Source organism: Erpetoichthys calabaricus, chromosome 8 (genome assembly GCF_900747795.2).
Source record: "Erpetoichthys calabaricus chromosome 8, fErpCal1.3, whole genome shotgun sequence".
Classification (NCBI taxonomy): domain Eukaryota; kingdom Metazoa; phylum Chordata; class Cladistia; order Polypteriformes; family Polypteridae; genus Erpetoichthys; species Erpetoichthys calabaricus.
The window spans coordinates 620,736-638,958 of NC_041401.2; the positions used below are offsets into that span (position 1 = coordinate 620,736).

An 18,223-nucleotide genomic window follows, 5' to 3' on the forward strand; every position below is an offset into this window, starting at 1 on the left:
CTTGGCTTAGACCCTGGACATGTTCAATGGCAGGCAGAAGGACAGCGGAGGTGTCACTTAGATGGTGCTGGGACAGGTGACACTAAGCTGATTGTGAGAATGTAATGACATAGTCAGCATCCAGGGGTAGAATGACACTTTTTTAAAGGGGCGCTGAGACTCCCTGTGACTTTTTGTAAAATATAACTGTTTAGGTATAAGTAACAGCTTTCACCTTCGTTGTAAGGTCCTGCATGGGCAGACCTGCATGTGAAAGCCAAAGTTTCTGAAATAAACTGTTCTTATTTCTTTCTAGACGATTCTGCCATTTCACATCCAGTGGTAAGTGTAAGTTTGCAGGTAGTAGTTGCTCTTTAAATCTTGTCAGCACAGGTACTGTCTGCATTTTTAATTCTGAAGTCTCTCAAACAGCATTTCTGGTTTTCATCTGCAAGAGGCTCGCGTCTTAAACATTTTTATATGAACTGATGACTCCACTTCCGTTTAACACGTCACACCAAATGCCTGGTTGTACTTGTGAGGCCTCATCTGTCGTAATGTCTGTAGATTGAAAGAGTTGATTTCTTAACTCAGTTAACTTTTACACTTAACATTTTTATAAATGTAACAATAGTTCAGTGTTTGCTAGTAAGCAATATGTTTCTAACCAAGCAGTAAATTACATCCCAGAAGTCGGCACAGATGTCAACATCATTAAGTTCTGAGACGCACAAGATCGCCTTTTGCACTAAATTTGGAGAAAATAGTTCAGAAACTGACTTGCCAACATGCACTCATTAATGAACACATGACATTTGTAATTATTAAATCACATGCAAGTCCAAATACAGGACTAGAAGGCACTGTTCTAGTCATTGACACCAAGTCGTGCTCCTTTTTCAGAGGCCTGTTTATCCTTCTTTGTTTTCACTTTGAAAAATTCTTCCTTGATCTTTGCTTCATCAATGTCTATCTAGTGCTTTCTCATAATCAACTTTGCAATCATCACCTTCCAGTCTTATTGAACATTAGACAATCTAGACGAGAACAGGCCATTCAGCCCAACAAAACTCGACAATCCTGTCCACTTCATTCTTCTGAAAAAAACATCAAGTCAAGTTTTGCGAGTCCCTAAAGTCCTCCTGTCTACCAGGCTACTTGCTCACTTATTCCAAGTGTCTGTAGTTCTCTGTGTGAAGAAAAACCTCCTAATGTTTGTGTAAAGTTTACCCTTCACATGTTTCCAACTGTGTTCCCAATGAACTCATTTTAAAGTCACCGTCTCAACCCACTGGACTAATTCCCTTCATAATTTTAAACACGTCAGTCATGTCACTTTATCTTCTTTTGCTTAAACTGTAAAGGCTCGGCTCTTTTAATTTTTCTTCATAATTCATCCCCTGTAGTCCTGAAATCAGCCGAGTCGCTCTTCTCTGGACCTTCTCTTGTGCTGCTGTGTCTTTATGGAGACCCAAACTGCACCCAGGACTCCAGATGAGGCCTCACCAGTTGGATATAAAGCCTGAGCAGAACCTCCTGTGACTTGTACTCCACACGTCAAGGCGCTATATAACTTGACATTCTGTGAGCCTTCTTAATGGCTTCTGAACACTTGACAGTCGATAGCTTAGAGTCCACTATGACTCCTAAATCCTTCTCATCAGGTGGACTCTCAATTTTCAGACCTCCCATTGGATATTCAAACATCCCATTTTTACTTCCTACGTATCATACTTTATATTTAATGACTTTAAATGTCATCATCCATGAATCTGCCCAAGCCTGTCTGCTGTCCAAGTCCCTCTGTGATGATATAATGGATTCCAAATTATCTGCCAATCCACCTATCTTGGTATCATCTGCAAACTTAACCAGCTTGTTACTTATATTCTTATACAAATCATTTATATATATTAAAAATAGCAGCGGCCCTAGCACTGCCCCCCGTTGGTCACCACTCTTAACATCAGCCAATTCAGATGAGGTTCCTCACACCATCACCCTCTGCTTCCTGTGTCTGAGCCAATTCTGCCCCCAACTACACACCACACCCTGAACTACTGCTACTTGTAGTTTGATGCCCACCCTCTCATGTGGCACCTCATCAAATGCTTTCTCAAAGTCATGATAGGTAATCTCATGTGCACCACTTTGACTGTATCCTTAATAATTCCTTCCATTAATTTACCTGTAATGAATGTTAAGCTTACTGGCCTATAGTTGCTTGGATCTGCCCTGTCACCCCTTTTATATAAAGTGGTAATATCTGCCATTTCCCAGTCCTTTGGAATCTCTCCAGTGTGCAGTGACTTCCTAAAAATATGTGTCAAGGGTTTACTGTACTGTACTCGCTAGCCTCCTTAAGAACTCTGTGGTAAATATAAAATATCTGTTCCTGGTGATTTGTTTGATGTCAGCCTATTTAATCTGAGCAGCACTTCTCTCATTAGAATTTCTAAAGCACTCCTTAGTAGTCCCTGTTACCACTGGGAGGTTATCCACTTGCTCACTGGTGAAGACCTCATTAAAATGTGAGTTTAGAGTGTCCGCTTTTTCACTTTCTGTATCTTTTAATTCCCTTTACTATTTCCTCCTTGATGATTCTTTTACTACTAAAATACTGAAAGAATCTCTTCGGGTCGTCTCACCTTATCTGCTATTTCTCTCCAGCTGTCTTTTAGCCTCCCTGATATCCTTCTTAATGGTTGCCCCTCATGTTCCCATATGCCCTACAATTCACTTTGTAGTTATTAGTCTTTATATGTCTCCATTGTGGAGTTTTTTAAACTTTCTATTAATTCCATTAGGAATTCTATTAAGAATAGTTCTACAGTGATGTTTTCAAAGTGTTGCGTGTACTAAAGTCATTGTCTATATCAGCAGTACAGAACGAAAGGGTAAGTGCAGTCACCGGCGGTCACAGAGAATTCATTGTCATGATAGTGCAGTTTGTTTGAGGCCTTTCTCTGCTCTTACCAACCTCCTCAACCAGAGGCACTTGGCATTTGTGTCATGGGCACAGGTCTTAGGGATACCTTCCGGTTCATCATTAACTGTGACTGTGGTTACTTCTCAGAAATGGGCTACTCACAAACTGTGCAAATGTTAGCACTGAGAATGCTGGTACCAGGTCAGGTACATTGCCTGGAAATCTTCTGCCTAGCCTCTCTTACTCGGGTCTCTCATAGCAGAGGACTCGTGTTTTCTTTGTGATGGTAACTGTCCAATGAATCTCCAGCTCACCGAGTGAGCACCAGGAGTCTGTCTTTGGGAAAACAATGTGCAGTACTAGAATGATATCCTTCTTCTTTTGGCTGCTCCCATTAGGGGTCGCCACAGCAGATCATCTTTTTCCTTCTCTTCCTGTCCTTGGCATCTTGCTGTGTTACTCCCATCCATCACCTGCATGCCCTTTCTCACCACATCCATCCTTTCAGTGAGAACTTCAAACATGCTGGAGTTCTTCAAAGCCCATCTGCCTTTTTATATAGGCCTTGATGGCCTAAAATGATCCCACCACCCTAAATGGGTAAGGCTTGTGTGTTTGCTGAGAAATTTTACAAATTGTGTTGTCAGATCTTTTTTTTTTTTTTGGTGAAGATCACCAAGGATGTGTGCGGGTTTAGCCAGTCTTTCTTGGGGGGGTGGCACAGTCTTTGTATTTGCAGTTGTGACCCCTTTGGTTTTACCTGATTAATAACTGATAGTTGCTGATGCTGCCCTGCCCTACTGTTGGACTGTGTGTGTTGGTGTAGTTCACTCTCTGTGACTGATATCTGCATGATGTTCACACTCCTCAATCAACTGGTGTGCAAATGAAAAGGCCGAATAGTGTGCACCGTGACCAAGATGCGAGCAGTCACTTCTGTGTAATATTCAGGGTGACGTTTATTACTTATGGAGAGCATTTGAACCATGATGCATGTCAGATCAGACCCTGTTTGTTACACATAAGAGAATAAACTACTAGAAAGTCCTGAGAAGGGAGCCTGGACAGATCCCAGGAGTGTCGAGTCTGCTCTACCTGGAAGGCCTAAAGGCATTGAATTGTTTCAGTTTAAGCATCAGGAGATTACGAGGGCACACGACAGGCACATTCAGAGTTATGGAGGGAGTCAATTACTTTCAGTTGAATTCTTCACCAAGGACGATGTGGCTTTGCAGGTGGAGCTGAGTTATAGAAACATTAGAAAGTGTTCATCACAAATTGCTCATAAGGATGGTGTGACTTTGTAAACTCCTCTTCATGGCATATTGTGGAAATGATGAGCTGTTTTGGGCTCCATGGCCTCTTCTCCAATTTCTTTCAATGCTCCAATGTGTGTCCTAAATTGGCGTCTAAAGTTAGCTTGTTCATTGGCCGAGGCTGTGGTGTTCCACGTCTTGTAAGAGGGAAGATGGGCTCTCGTCTAATACCTCATTTTTATAAATGGCTTCTTCATACATCCAGCTGTCCCCATTTCAGGAACAAGCTTGACTCGAGGCTGCTGGCCTACCTCTTGCTCTTGACCGTACTGCCACACTTCACAGAGGCTGCCTTCTCCACTCCTATTTACAGCTTTCAGGCTTGGTCTTACTCGGATGCCTGTGCCCATTTATATGCTGCCTTCTCCCTCGCTGGGTTTGATTGGTTCCCCAAAAATTGAACTTCAGTTCTTTCAGGGCCTTAAGTAGAAAAGTGGCTTTGGGTGCATCTGACTGGCTTGCTTGTGTACTTGTAAGGACAGTAGAGGGTCTCGTCTTCATCACATTTACAATATTGGATATGACCAATGTGAAAATGCATTGTAGCAGCTCCAGAAAATGGCAGGTGCCAGCGGTAAAACAAGACAGATGGCGTCAGAGGAAAATGGTTGGTACCCAGTTTCATGCCAGTGAGGTTTCAGGTTTGTCCGCATTAGCTGGCTGCTTTTTCAGTTTGCTGAATGTATGTATGTATTGTTAATCTTTGTGCTTGGCTGGTGTTTTTCCACGTCGTGCCATGGTGGTTGGTTCGGTAAGCGCTGGTGCATCTGACTTAAGCAGTGGTTGATGTTTAAAAGAGGCAGTTTGTATGAATTGTTTTGTTTTTTTTTGTCTTCATTGAATATTTTAGCTACTTGATGCCATCTTTGTTGATTTTGCTTTTGCTTGCCCTCCTGCAGATTTTTTGCTCTTTCGTTCCCTGTGTAGTTTGTTTTTAGTTTGTTCCTCCATTTTTTTTTCTTCTGCCTTTGTGATGGTGCAGGTTGGCTCCATGCTCCCCTTTCAGCTTTGGGAGCCTCTTGAACCCGACAGAGTCGGTAGTCATGACCGGGATGAGCTTGGCAGATGAGGACACACACAAAGCAAGGGGAAGGTGTAAAAAAGTGCTTAGTGCTTTTATTAAGAACAGTTACAGAAAAGTGTCCAAAAAGTGCAATGCAAGAAAATGTCCAATAAATAAATACATCAATAAAAAGAAAGGTGTCCATGTGGAGGTTAAAATCAATTACATAATCGACACACGGCAGGGACCTGTCCCCAATAACATGAGCCCTGGTGCACGCAGTCTTTTAAAATGGACGTCTCCTTAGCTTATCCCTATATGGGCCCTTCTAGCCAAGGAAGCCCCTACCCAGCCGTTCAGCCCACCTTCAGCACTGCTCCTACACTCGGGGGCCCCTCCTGCCGTCTGAGGTCCCAGCAGGGCACTATGCCAAAGCCTGCAACTGCCACTGCCAGGCTGGTGCCCCTGTGGTCCATGGCACCACCCGCAGGATGCCTCTCTGAGCCGCTCACTCCCCTGCAGTTGTGCTCTCTCTGTTTGGTGAGTCGCTCCAACTCTCCAGTCACTCGGCTGGAGTGGCCATCAGCCTCCGAGTGCCATCCACACGCTCCCTCGAGGGAATTCCTCCCGGCTGTCTGCCTGCCTTCTCTCTCTCGTCTGCTCACACCGACTCTCTCCTGTTCCTACCTTTCTGCTCTCCCTCCTTTGACCTTCGTCTGTTCTTCCATCTCCTTGCTTTCCTTTTAAAATGGGGGGAGTGGCACAACTGTGCCAGTCAGCAGCTGTCAAAGCCAATTTGGTTCACAGGTGATCCTGCAGTACCACGCCCCCACCCAAAGACCTGAGTGCGACAATTAGAGCTATTTATTTATTTATTAAAAACTCGCCCACCTTCCGCAGCCCTCAGTTTACCATGACCTTTTATAACGTGCCGTCTCTCTGGTATTTGGAGCACAGTGCTGGTGGATCCAAAGTTCAGGTTCATAGTCCTGAATTATGAAGAAGACCCTTGCAAGTCACATCGTAGGCTGTCATTAGTTTGGTCCTGTTCGGTGTAGCGTACAGCCAGGGCTCCTTGAGAATCCCCACAAACTGTTGGGCTCTCATTTGTTTGTAGTGCCAGCTGAGTCCTGACAGTGCCTGTCCTGATGCCACTCTTCTTTCATCAAAATGCCTAATGTCCTTTGTTGTCCAGGCTGATCAAGAGAGGTTCCGGAAGAGAAAAGAGCGTTTTGGAGCTGTGCTGGACACGGTGGCCATCCTGGATGAGCAGGTAAAGCGGCTGTATCACTGTGTCCTGCTTGGCCTTCACGGACATGAACAGCTCACAGTCTACTTTTCTGTGTAGGTAAAGAAAAAGATGCGAGTGGAGCGCTTTGGGATGGCGGACGGCGTGTACTAAATGGCTCTTCATCCCGACTGTGCTTGAGGCGCTCTTGGAGTGTCGTCTTTGTTTGCTTGGCCGTTTGCTCCCGTTTAGGCTCTTTGATTTTCTTGAATCATTTGGGTCCTCGTTCTGTTGCTAACACTGTGGCCCATTTTGAGTGGGGATGTCACAAAATAAAGGAGTGTGCAAAGTCTTTCACATTTTCATTCCCATCTATGTCACAGAAGTGAGGAGCTATGACAAAAGCGAAGAGGCCAGAGTGCCCATTCTAGAAGGTTCAACTTATCTGCCCAACGTCCCACACAAGGATTCGGAGGTCTGCTTGTGCCTTTAACTCCACAGTGGAGCTCAGTACATGGAGGGCGAAACTGGTGACGTGTTGAGTGAAGAAGAATATAAGAAGATAATTCTGAGGACAGCAGGCTGCTCAGCTGATGGTGGCCAACTGCCATCCCTTCTCACAGCTGTGCCCTCATTCCCAGTGTCCATCTTTAGACTTTTATCAAATCTCGCTGCACAGTTGTGTTTGACATTTCACTGAGAGGCTGTGACACCGCACAGCACAGGACGTTTACATAGTTTGGGTGACGGACAGCGCGAGGACCCTCAGGTCGTTCTTTCACTGTTCTTTGCTTTGATTATCCTGGCCATTCTGATAACATTCTCTCTTTGTGTGCGGTTTCATTCCATTGTAAATCCATATTTTATATTTATGCTGAAGTTGTATTGGCACAGTTTAAAGATTCACAAGTATAGGGGTCTTTGTAGCCACCTGCTTTCTGAGAGGGGCTGCCAGTCAGTCCTTCACAAAGAACACTCACACCGAGCCCATGCCATACAGGCCCACCTTTATAACTAAACAAAACGCACACGTGACTGTGCCAACAGCTGCCATAGTTTGGTGGTCTGGCATAGTGTTTGTGTCTATTTTATTTTTTACAAATCCTTTGCTAGCTGCCTCATATTTGTGTTTGTCTTCTAAAGCTCCTTGTGAAGATGCCTTCTGTGAAAAGGTGCCATGTAAAAATCCTATGCCTTAACGCTGCAGGACCGGGTACTGAATTTACAGTGGTGTGAAAAACTATTTGCCCCTTCCTGATTTCTTATTCTTTTGCATGTTTGTCACACAAAATGTTTCTGATCATCAAACACATTTAACCATTAGTCAAATATAACACAAGTAAACACAAAATGCAGTTTGTAAATGGTGGTTTTTATTATTTAGGGAGAAAAAAAAATCCAAACCTACATGGCCCTATGTGAAAAAGTAATTGCCCCCCTGAACCTAATAACTGGTTGGGCCACCCTTAGCAGCAATAACTGCAATCAAGCGTTTGCGATAACTTGCAATGAGTCTTTTACAGCGCTCTGGAGGAATTTTGGCCCACTCATCTTTGCAAAATTGTTGTAATTCAGCTTTATTTGAGGGTTTTCTAGCATGAACCCGCCTTTTTAAGGTCATGCCATAGCATCTCAATTGGATTCAGGTCAGGACTTTGACTAGGCCACTCCAAAGTCTTCATTTTGTTTTTCTTCAGCCATTCAGAGGTGGATTTGCTGGTGTGTTTTGGGTCATTGTCCTGTTGCAGCACCCAAGATCGCTTCAGCTTGAGTTGACGAACAGATGGCCGGACATTCTCCTTCAGGATTTTTTGGTAGACAGTAGAATTCATGGTTCCATCTATCACAGCAAGCCTTCCAGGTCCTGAAGCAGCAAAACAACCCCAGACCATCACACTACCACCACCATATTTTACTGTTGGTATGATGTTCTTTTTCTGAAATGCTGTGTTCCTTTTACGCCAGATGTAATGGGACATTTGCCTTCCAAAAAGTTCAACTTTTGTCTCATCAGTCCACAAAGTATTTTCCCAAAAGTCTTGGCAATCATTGAGATGTTTCTTAGCAAAATTGAGACGAGCCCTAATGTTCTTTTTGCTTAACAGTGGTTTGCGTCTTGGAAATCTGCCATGCAGGCCGTTTTTGCCCAGTCTCTTTCTTATGGTGGAGTCGTGAACACTGACCTTAATTGAGGCAAGTGAGGCCTGCAGTTCTTTAGACGTTGTCCTGGGGTCTTTTGTGACCTCTCGGATGAGTTGTCTCTGCGCTCTTGGGGTAATTTTGGTCGGCCGGCCACTCCTGGGAAGGTTCACCACTGTTCCATGTTTTTGCCATTTGTGGATAATGGCTCTCACTGTGGTTCGCTGGAGTCCCAAAGCTTTAGAAATGGCTTTATAACCTTTACCAGACTGATAGATCTCAATTACTTCTGTTCTCATTTGTTCCTGAATTTCTTTGGATCTTGGCATGATGTCTAGCTTTTGAGGTGCTTTTGGTCTACTTCTCTGTGTCAGGCAGCTCCTATTTAAGTGATTTCTTGATTGAAACAGGTGTGGCAGTAATCAGGCCTGGGGGTGGCTACGGAAATTGAACTCAGGTGTGATACACCACAGTTAGGTTATTTTTTAACAAGGGGGGCAATTACTTTTTCACACAGGGCCATGTAGGTTTGGATTTTTTTTCTCCCTAAATAATAAAAACCATCATTTAAAAACTGCATTTTGTGTTTACTTGTGTTATATTTGACTAATGGTTAAATGTGTTTGATGATCAGAAACATTTTGTGTGACAAACATGCAAAAGAATAAGAAATCAGGAAGGGGGCAAATAGTTTTTCACACCACTGTATATGCCGCTTTTCTCCTTGCATGTACAAAGGCTAATTTTCCATATACACTGTTCTGCAGATGTTCCCAGTTTTATATTCTTGTAGGCCTTACTTTGGGGGCACATCTGGAAATCCCCCGTGTTTGCAGTGAATTGTGCACATGTGCAGCTCAACTTGTCCAACCTGATCTTCTACACGTGGCGCACACACAAAGGAAGTTCTGATTGATGGCAGACGTGTGCATTGCCAGGGCGACCTGCTGGCGCGGCGCTTAGTCACAAGTCCAGTGCTGGTTTATTGGCTGCAGGGCAGAAACACCCGAGGACCTGCGACTAGAAGGTGCTGATCCTCCTCTCGGCTGCCAACTGCGCCAGAGCTCACCTGAGGTCCCCACCCAAGGAGGTCAGCAGGACCACGTCCTCCACAAAAAGCAGATGAGCTGGCGGGTGGCCCTAGAAGTTCTGTCCATAAAAACGCCGACCGAAACTGGTGACAGAGGAGTGTCATCTGCCTGCCGTGTCTTATTCCTTTTTCTCTTTTTATTCTGATTTTGGCTTTGTTGTTTTTTGCCGTGTTGTCTTTTCTCTCACTTCATGTCAGTTGGTCTCAAGTGTGATTTTATTGTGCTCTTATTTTTATTCTGGATGTTCATTCTTTGATATTTTAAACTTGTTTTCTAATTATTTTATGTAGCTGTTGTTAAGAGCGTTTTCCATTTTGATGTCATTTTTCTTGTTAGTCCATTTGTTGTTGGGGTTTTTTTTTTTTTTTTTTTATCCTTGTTTTTTGTCTTTTTAGACCCGATTACATCAAATATGTCGGGTTTCTAATTGCTCATGTCCTGTGTACTCACCTGTGTCAGACCAGGTAACCTAGGGGCTGCTGTTTACCTTTTGGGCCCACTACGCCATCCCCAGCCACCCTGCGAGGGTCCCTTTGTAAATAACAAATGTTCTGAAATGTCTGCCAAACATCGACTGACCGCTCCAGTCCGTGACATTGAGGCTTCACTTGATGGTTTGATTTATATCTCCATCCATTATACTTGAGAGGAGGAGGAGGAGGAGGAGATGATGAGGGGACTTTAGACAATCTCGCCTCTAGGCTGCTATAATTCTGTTCCTCGTCCTAATTACGACTCTGCTCTCTAACTGCTGGGTGAGCTCCTGTGCTCACTGTGGTAAAGTTCGGTCTCCCTGACTGTGTGTGCGCATTCTGCCCATTGTCTCATAATTGGACAGTAGACAGCATTTCATTGCGCCAGCGTTCAAATGGTGTTAATGTGCAGAGCCTCATGTCACACCCTCAGATCTTTGCTGTGGACCTTCAGAGTTGCAGGTTCACCAGTCTGCATGAATGGAGAATACTGGACTTTAAAAATAAATAATTAAAATGACTCCTTACACGGCACACTTTGAAAGCTTTTCCAGATCTTAAGATAAAGTATGAATCCCTTAAGCTTTATTAAGAACAGTCTTGTTGTCCTCCATTTTGTTTCCACCGGGTGGGTTGGTCCCCCACTTCTCTCCTAGCGGGTTGTGCCTTGTACTCCTCTGAGGAAGAGCGCCGAGGGGCATTCTAACTGCACAGCCAACCATCCCTTGATCTTTTCCAAGGCCTTCACTCTGGTATGAAGGTTGAGCTCCCCACCCTCGAGCAGAAAGCTCTCTTCAGTCCGCTGTACTCCCGTTCTCATTGTTTCCATCACAGCCCAGCACTGGTGAGCCATGGGCTTGTAGACGGACCGTGAACGACATCGTCAATTGGCAACACTTTGCTCCACTCAACGTCATACTATAGTACAACATTCATAAAGGTGCTGCTGTTGCTTGGTCTGTGCCACGGTCACCTCCACCACCACCCCAGGGCACTTAATCACCAGCACGTGGGCAGCGGCTCACCCCTTACTGATGGGATGTGCTGCATTTTCCTGTTAGAGGATTATAACATTTGATTTCTGATTACCAAGTTCAGCGCACTCTGCTGTGAACTGCTGCAGTGGGCACCGTAGATCAGTGGCCAAGAGGGCAACATCACCAGAAAAGAAAAAAAAGGCAGAATTGCCCCCGTCAGACTGGATATCCTCCAGACTCCACCTGTGTCTCGAGGTCCTGTCCATGAAAATCCACAGCAGGAGAAGAGATAAGATGCATCCTTGGCAGAGGCAGAATGGTGTTGATAGCAAGTATGCCAACAGGCCTCTTACTGCACAAGTGCAGTGACCAAGCGGTACGTAGCAGGAGATCACCACACGGTACTCAGTCCTAAACTGTAAGTGCGGATTGGACAACTCCCATGAGTCTTCATATGTTTGTATGGTTGGTCTTCCACTCCACAGACGGCACAGAGTCTTCATTGCACAACCCCAGTAAGGCTTTTCAGGGGAGGCTGAGGCTCGTGACCACTCTAATTTAAGCTCACCTTTCCGACCCCAATTTTTGAAAATGGGGACAAACTGCCACCCTGGTTTTATGCAATACAATACAATTTCTTTTTGTATAGCCCAAAATCGCAGAAGTGCTGCAGTGGGCTTTAACAGGCCCTGCCTCTGGACAGCCCCCCAGCCTTGACTCTCTAAGTCAGGGGTCCTCATTCATAGTCCTGGAGGGCCGCAGTGGCTGCAGGTTTTTAGTTTCCTAATTAGAAAGCAGTCCATGCTGATGATGAGACTTGGTGTTGAACTCTTTAGCTTGTGGATGCTTGTGTTCATCCAAGAGCAGTTTGGATTGCACTGTCGAGTTTCCTTCTGTGAGAACGTTAGCCCCGTGTTTAGTGGACCAGAGCAGATCTAAACCTAATGCTCCTTCCAGTCCCCACTCATTCATTTTTTATCACAGATACTTCATGGTAAGCACATGAGCTGGAGAGCTGCTGGTTTATTGGTCATCTGCCTCTCGTTATTAACTGATGTCTGATTAAGAAAACAGGCAAAAATTAAAACTCAAATGCAGCTGCTAACATCTGAAATAGGCAATGAAGGGTTCTGAAGGGCAGCAGGCAAGAGAGCTAAAATGAAGCCCAAAAAATGTATTGCTTTAGTAGGAAATAAAAGGGTTCTGATGAGAAAACTGGTTAAAATGAAAACCTGCAGGACTGGAACTGAGGACCCCGATCCACAAAGGAACTCCAAGTGTCTGATGGATAAAGTCACTAACAAGGCATAGAGTGACACACCAACTATCATTAGGAGTTCTAATGAGGACACTGGCTGGAATGAACACCCGTAGCCACTGTGGCCCTCCAGGACTGAGATTGGGGACCCCCAGACTAAAAAGACAAGGAAAAAACTCCCTAAAAAACCCTAGTAGAGAATAAGTGGAAGAAACCTCTCGAACGGCAGTTCAGAGAGAGACCCCTGTCTAGGTAGGGTGGGTGTCTAAAAGAAGGGGGGGGGGGGGGGGGTTTCAATACAATACAACACACAGAACAAATCCACAATACAGTATAAAAATATTACAAGTACGGAGCAGAGTTTAACAGTAGGTGATATCCCATAATAGGATTTGGATTTGTTCAGAGTCCTGGAGACCTTGGCCATCAAGCTGCCTCCCCCAGTTGGTCAGCGCTGGGCCAGCCAATCCGATGAAAGGACCCCTCTACTCGATGATTAAGGTGCTACTCCATTAGGGGTGAGTTTACCTTAGGCAGGCAGACAACTTGGCAGGTGGGCCGTGGCACATTTGAGTACCGAGAAGAGAAACCGAAGAGGTGAGGGTGAGTGACACATTAAAACTGTCATGTGACTTCTGTTTTAGTGCTAATGACAGTCTGCACAGTTAATCAGCAGCTCTAGTCAGGGTGTGCTAAACTGAAGTCGTGAGTCTTTGAGAGCGAAGGGGCATCTCTTATAGTAGCAGGCAGACCACTCCACAGTTTAGGGGTCCTGTAACTAAAAGCTCGACCTCCCACTGTTATTTTATTAATCCTTGGAATCCTAAGCAGACCGGCATCATGAGATCTTAAAGTGCGCTCAGGTTTGTAAGTCATGATAAGTTCAGACAAATAAGCCGGACCTCGGCCATTTAAGACTTTATATGTTAAAAGGAGGATTTGGAAATCTGCCCTAAACTTAACTGGGTGCCAGTGTATGGATTTAAGGACTGGAGTTATGTGTTCGTATTTTCTTGTTCTTGTAATAATTCTTGCAGCCGCATTTTGGATTAATTGGAGGCTTATAAAGAACAGTTTGAACATCCAGTGAACACCGCATTGCAGTAGTCAATCCTACTAGAGATAAATGCAGGAATGAATTTCTGAGAATCCTGTTTATTTAGAAAATGCTTTAATTTCCTAACATTTTTAAGATGGAAGAATCCTGATTTGGACAACTTTGTAATGTGCCCTTTAAATGACATGCTAGAGTCAAAGATAACTCTGAGATTGTGGGCTGATTCAGTAAAATTAACGGGGATTCCACCTGAGTTAGAGAGGTGTGACCACTGTAGCAGTGCTACTAAATAAGAACTGCATCTCCCAGCAGTCCTTTCAGGGGCTGCTGGGGTCAAAGGTAGTTAAAAGGAGGGCAAAAGGAAGGAAAGATTGTTTTGTTTGGTTCGTTGTGTGTTGCGTTTATCTGTCGTGCTGCCTGCTGTTGTTGGACCTTTAATTAATCATTGTGTCCTGGACTGTATGCGTTTGTTGGGGTCTGGATCATCTGTCTACCTGTGCACTGAGGACTGCGTTTGGATTCATTGGTTTTCCGGAAGAGTGGAGCGCTCCTGAACCATCCATCCAATTTCATCCTTTCAGTAACTACCGGTAGGACTGTGTTTTCTTTCACCCTTTCAACATACAGATTGCTGGACTTAACTTCGTCACTTCTCATCTTCATCCGGTTTGGGTTTCATGGACTTTTCTGTGTGGTGTTTGTGTATCTGTTAAATGTAATATCGCCGAAGGGGTCAGGGGTGGTATTACTGTTTTCGTTTAGTTCATTTAGTTTCGTTATATGCTTAATTGTTTGCCTTTCCCAGTGTGCTTTATTGGTCTCTGTTGTGAGTGTGTGTGGGTCGATCCAAGGCAGGGGACGTTCCTGGGATTCTCCTCTATTAAAATAAATAAATCGCCGTCACCTTTGACGGTGTGAATCTTAGCGGCTCCTGACTGCTACACCACCACCTCACAAAGATGCCCCCAGCTGAGGTCAGGTTTTCTCCCCATTACTGAGACCTCCCTGGCTGACATGCCACCTGCCCGTCCTGAGTCTCTTGATGCCATCTGTGTGTCGTTCTCAAGTCTGGAGCTCCCCTTTTTCTCAGCTCGACTGCTGATGTCCACCCTCAGGTCTGAAGGTTGCAGCCATGACAGACCCCAGCACCCTCTTGTCCACAGCTCCTTGCAGCTGTCTCTGCTGCTGAGACCTTGAATGCAGCCCATTGGCCTGTGTATGCTGGACCTCTTCTGAGAGACCCCTCTAGTTGGCTCTTCATTCACCTACGCCAGGGTGTCCACGGCTTTCACAGAAATCCAGTGATGATTCACCTCTGACTCCTACCAGGCGTCTCTGCCATTCCCCCAACTCTCATGAGCACCAAATGCATCGTCTCTAAAGTGTGTGAACACTTGATAAGGTGCCTAGTTTATACACACATGCCACCCAGTCGCACCATCTTGTATACCAAGTACTGTATGTGGCACCAAGCTGGGGACTTCAGAGTATCCACACAGACATCTACTGTATGAATGTTTAGTGGTCACTCCACATCCCCATCCTGGCTAGCGGTCACAAACTCTGGGCTGAGAATGAATGAATGAATGTGACGGCAGAAGGACTGATGGACGAGAGGAGACCATTCCGGTCATTTGTGGCCCGTTTGTTTAGCTGATGGCTCAGCTGTCCCAACATCTCCTCCAGACCCTTCTTAAAGGTTGTCAGAGTTTCTGCTGCAACTCCATGTCTTGGTATTTTGTTCCCACAACTGTGTGTGAAGAGGTGCTCCCTGACTTCAGTCCTAAATACATCTCTTCTTAATTTCCACTGCTGTCCTCAGCTTGTTCGCTCTCCCTTTAGCTGATGGAATTCTTCAGGATCGACTTCAGTGCCTTTGAGGATTTTGAAGTCCTGGTTTAGGTCCCCACGTGGTCTCCTGTGAGGGACTCCACTGATGCCACCCCCCCCCCCCCCCCCCATTCTCCTCTTTTCTGTACTCTACTGGTTAACCATCTTAAGCTCCAGTTTGGTAGGTGACCTCTGATGCCCACAGCTGCTAGTTTTGGAATTCATCTTTGTTAAGGGATGTCATGTGCTTTGCTTTTCTCATCTCTTGCAGTTGTAAAGGTTTGGCTTGTCATGATCTTCCTCTGATAAGCCCACGCCGCCTGTTGGATTGTGTTGCGTTATTTTCAGGTACATTCCAAATGTTTATTTTAGGTTCCATAGTTTTGTATGGCACAGAAGTACGGCGTTGTGACAGAAACGAGGTTCCAGTGCAGTGTTACAGTATGGATGGGAGGACCTCAAAGGTGAGCTGCTGCTGCTTCTTCAGATCAGTGGTTTAGACTCGGTGTTGGGGTCATCTGCTCTGTAGATAGCTGAAGGTCAGGACGAGACCTCAGGATGTCCACTCCTCAGTCACTTCTTCACACATGCCGTTTGTGGACACCTGACCAGCACGCTGGTATGAGCTCCTTGGACATCCATTTCCATTAACCCTGACTCCTTTGTGGCTCATCTCATCTTTCCATAAGGTTGGTGCCCATTTAGCCAACTGAGCATTTGTGAGTTCAGGTAGTGATGTCGGATGAGGGGACTCAATTCATCCTGAAGGAGTTCATTAGAGCTGAGGTCAGGCCTCTGTGCAGGCCCCTCATCTTCCTCCATGTCTTTATGGACCTGGCTTTGTGCACAGGGGCAGAGTCCTGCCAGGACACCAATGGGCCTTCCACTAACTGAAGCACACAATTGTCTCTGTGGCATTAATAGGACCCTGAGCCCTGGCGTTATTCATCCTGTTCCCCAAACTTCACTGTATGCCCCATGCAGTCCAGAAGGTGGTGTTCTGCCAGCCTCCTCAAACCCTAACTGGTCCATCACACTTGCAGATACTGGTGCGGGATTCATCACTCCACCAAACACGTCTCTACTGCTCCACAGCCTATTGGCGGGTATTGCGCTTGACGCCACTCAGCCGGCACTTGGCATTGAACCCAGAGACCTTGGGCTTGGCCGTGGAAACCCAATTCATGAAGCCCCTGACACACGGGCCTTGTGTTGATGCTGTAGTGAGTGGTGCCCACAGAGGAGAGGCCATTTTATGTGCTTCCCCACACTGTAACTTTAGGTGGTCTTCCACTTTTTGGCTGATCAGTTGTTGCTCCATCCAGTTGACCTGAAAAGATGTAGGAGAGCAGAATTGCATGTCCTATGGCAGTGCCACGTTTAAAGTCGCAGAGCTCTTCAGTATGACCCGGTGTTTGCCAATGGAAGTTGCCTGGCTGTTTGCTGATTGGATGTACCTGCTGACAATGACACACCTGACCTTTTGGACATTTAGTGTATAAAGGTGTGTAATTGGCCTCCATTGTCCTTAACCGGTCACTCTAGTGTGGACATTGTGACCTGGTGACGCAGGCCACCTTAACATTCCAAAGATAACTAAAACTTGTACAGGAGGCCAAGCTCTGCCCGCTTTGGGATAACAGGTCACGGTTGGCACTCTTGGCCACTTACTGCACTTGTTATTCATCGTGCCGCCTCATTCTGCTTTGCCGCCACTAAATTGTCTTTTTTCTTTCTCTTCTCGGTCTCGGTAGTGGCATTGGGAGCGGGCATCTTGTTACACACGAGAGGCCTGTTTTCAGACATCTTGTAGCCCAATGGCCTCGTCATCGCTGTGACCCGCTATGTATGTATGTATTTGTTTTTCCTGCGTGTTGCTGCCCATTGTTTGTTTGTGTTGCACTCCTTCATCTTCATAGAGCTGTGCCTTCTCAATCCTCATGTGGCGCCCCGGGCTGCACGACGGCCTTCACGTCAAAGGTGTGTCAGCACCTGTACCTCCACGGAGCTCCCCCATTGTGCCAGTGCAGACGGAGAGCACTGCAGGGAGAAGGCTGACTAATTGGTGGAGGTGGGCGCTGTAAGTGATCCTGTGTTTCCGATTCCTCCAGCAGAGACATTCCGTGTCCGCTGCACATTCTGATGACTCTGGCGGACGAGTAAATCTACACGCCTTGTAAAATTCTAGCACGTAGCGCACTTGGCAGTTAAAGGAGCTCTGTGCGCCCGTATCCCTGGCCAAGGAGCAGCGTGCCATGCCAGGTATCTCCTCTTCTGCGTCACTGCAGACTTGCTGAAATCCATCAGCCGCCCTCCACATCCGTTTCCATTCACGTGGATTTTTCTGTCGCTCGCCACTCGTAAGAGTTAACTGGCCCGGCCTCGTGAGGCCCGGTGTGAGCTGGGAGAAGCACCGACACGAAGGCATCTGCTCAGGTGCCGCTTTAATTGCCAGATGGTAAAATACGCGCAGGGTGACCTTTTGCTCTGCCTGCTCACATGGGTGAAGAAGATCGTGTGCTAATCCCCGTTAATCGCGGCCAAAGTCCAGAATCTGCTGCCTGCGCTCTTGGAAGCCTGCACTCGCACGCCGGGCCGCGGATCAATAGCTCGCTGCTGCTGGCCGCTCTCCAGCTCCACTCGGGCTGGCATCAATGGCCGTTTCCTCCAGCGCAGGGCGCACCGTGGCGGCTATGGATGTGTGCGGGCACACAGGCTGCTAATGCCACAGCATGGAGGAGCCCCGCTGTCATGGAGGGAGCGCGGTCACGGCTGATTTTTCCTGATGATGCGGAACGTCTCGTCTGCTCCATCCATTTGTGAAGTTTTCATTGGCAGCTCAGAGCAAACTGAAGTACGATGGCTTTTGACTCCAAGTGCGTGTCAGCAGTGACTGCTTGAGTTGAGTAGTTTCTTGCCCGATGGACATTGGTGGCCCTGGGT

The 18,223-nt window shown here is 46.1% G+C and overlaps 1 long non-coding RNA gene across 1 annotated transcript; it reads left to right on the forward strand.

Moving 5' to 3' along the window:
- The first annotated feature begins 231 nt into the window (after positions 1 to 231).
- Positions 232 to 7,449, forward strand: LOC127528892 (uncharacterized). The gene is made up of 3 exons (XR_007935503.1): positions 232 to 321; positions 6,423 to 6,500; positions 6,576 to 7,449. It is a non-coding gene; the product is annotated as an uncharacterized LOC127528892 (long non-coding RNA).
- Positions 7,450 to 18,223: the final 10,774 nt, after the last annotated feature.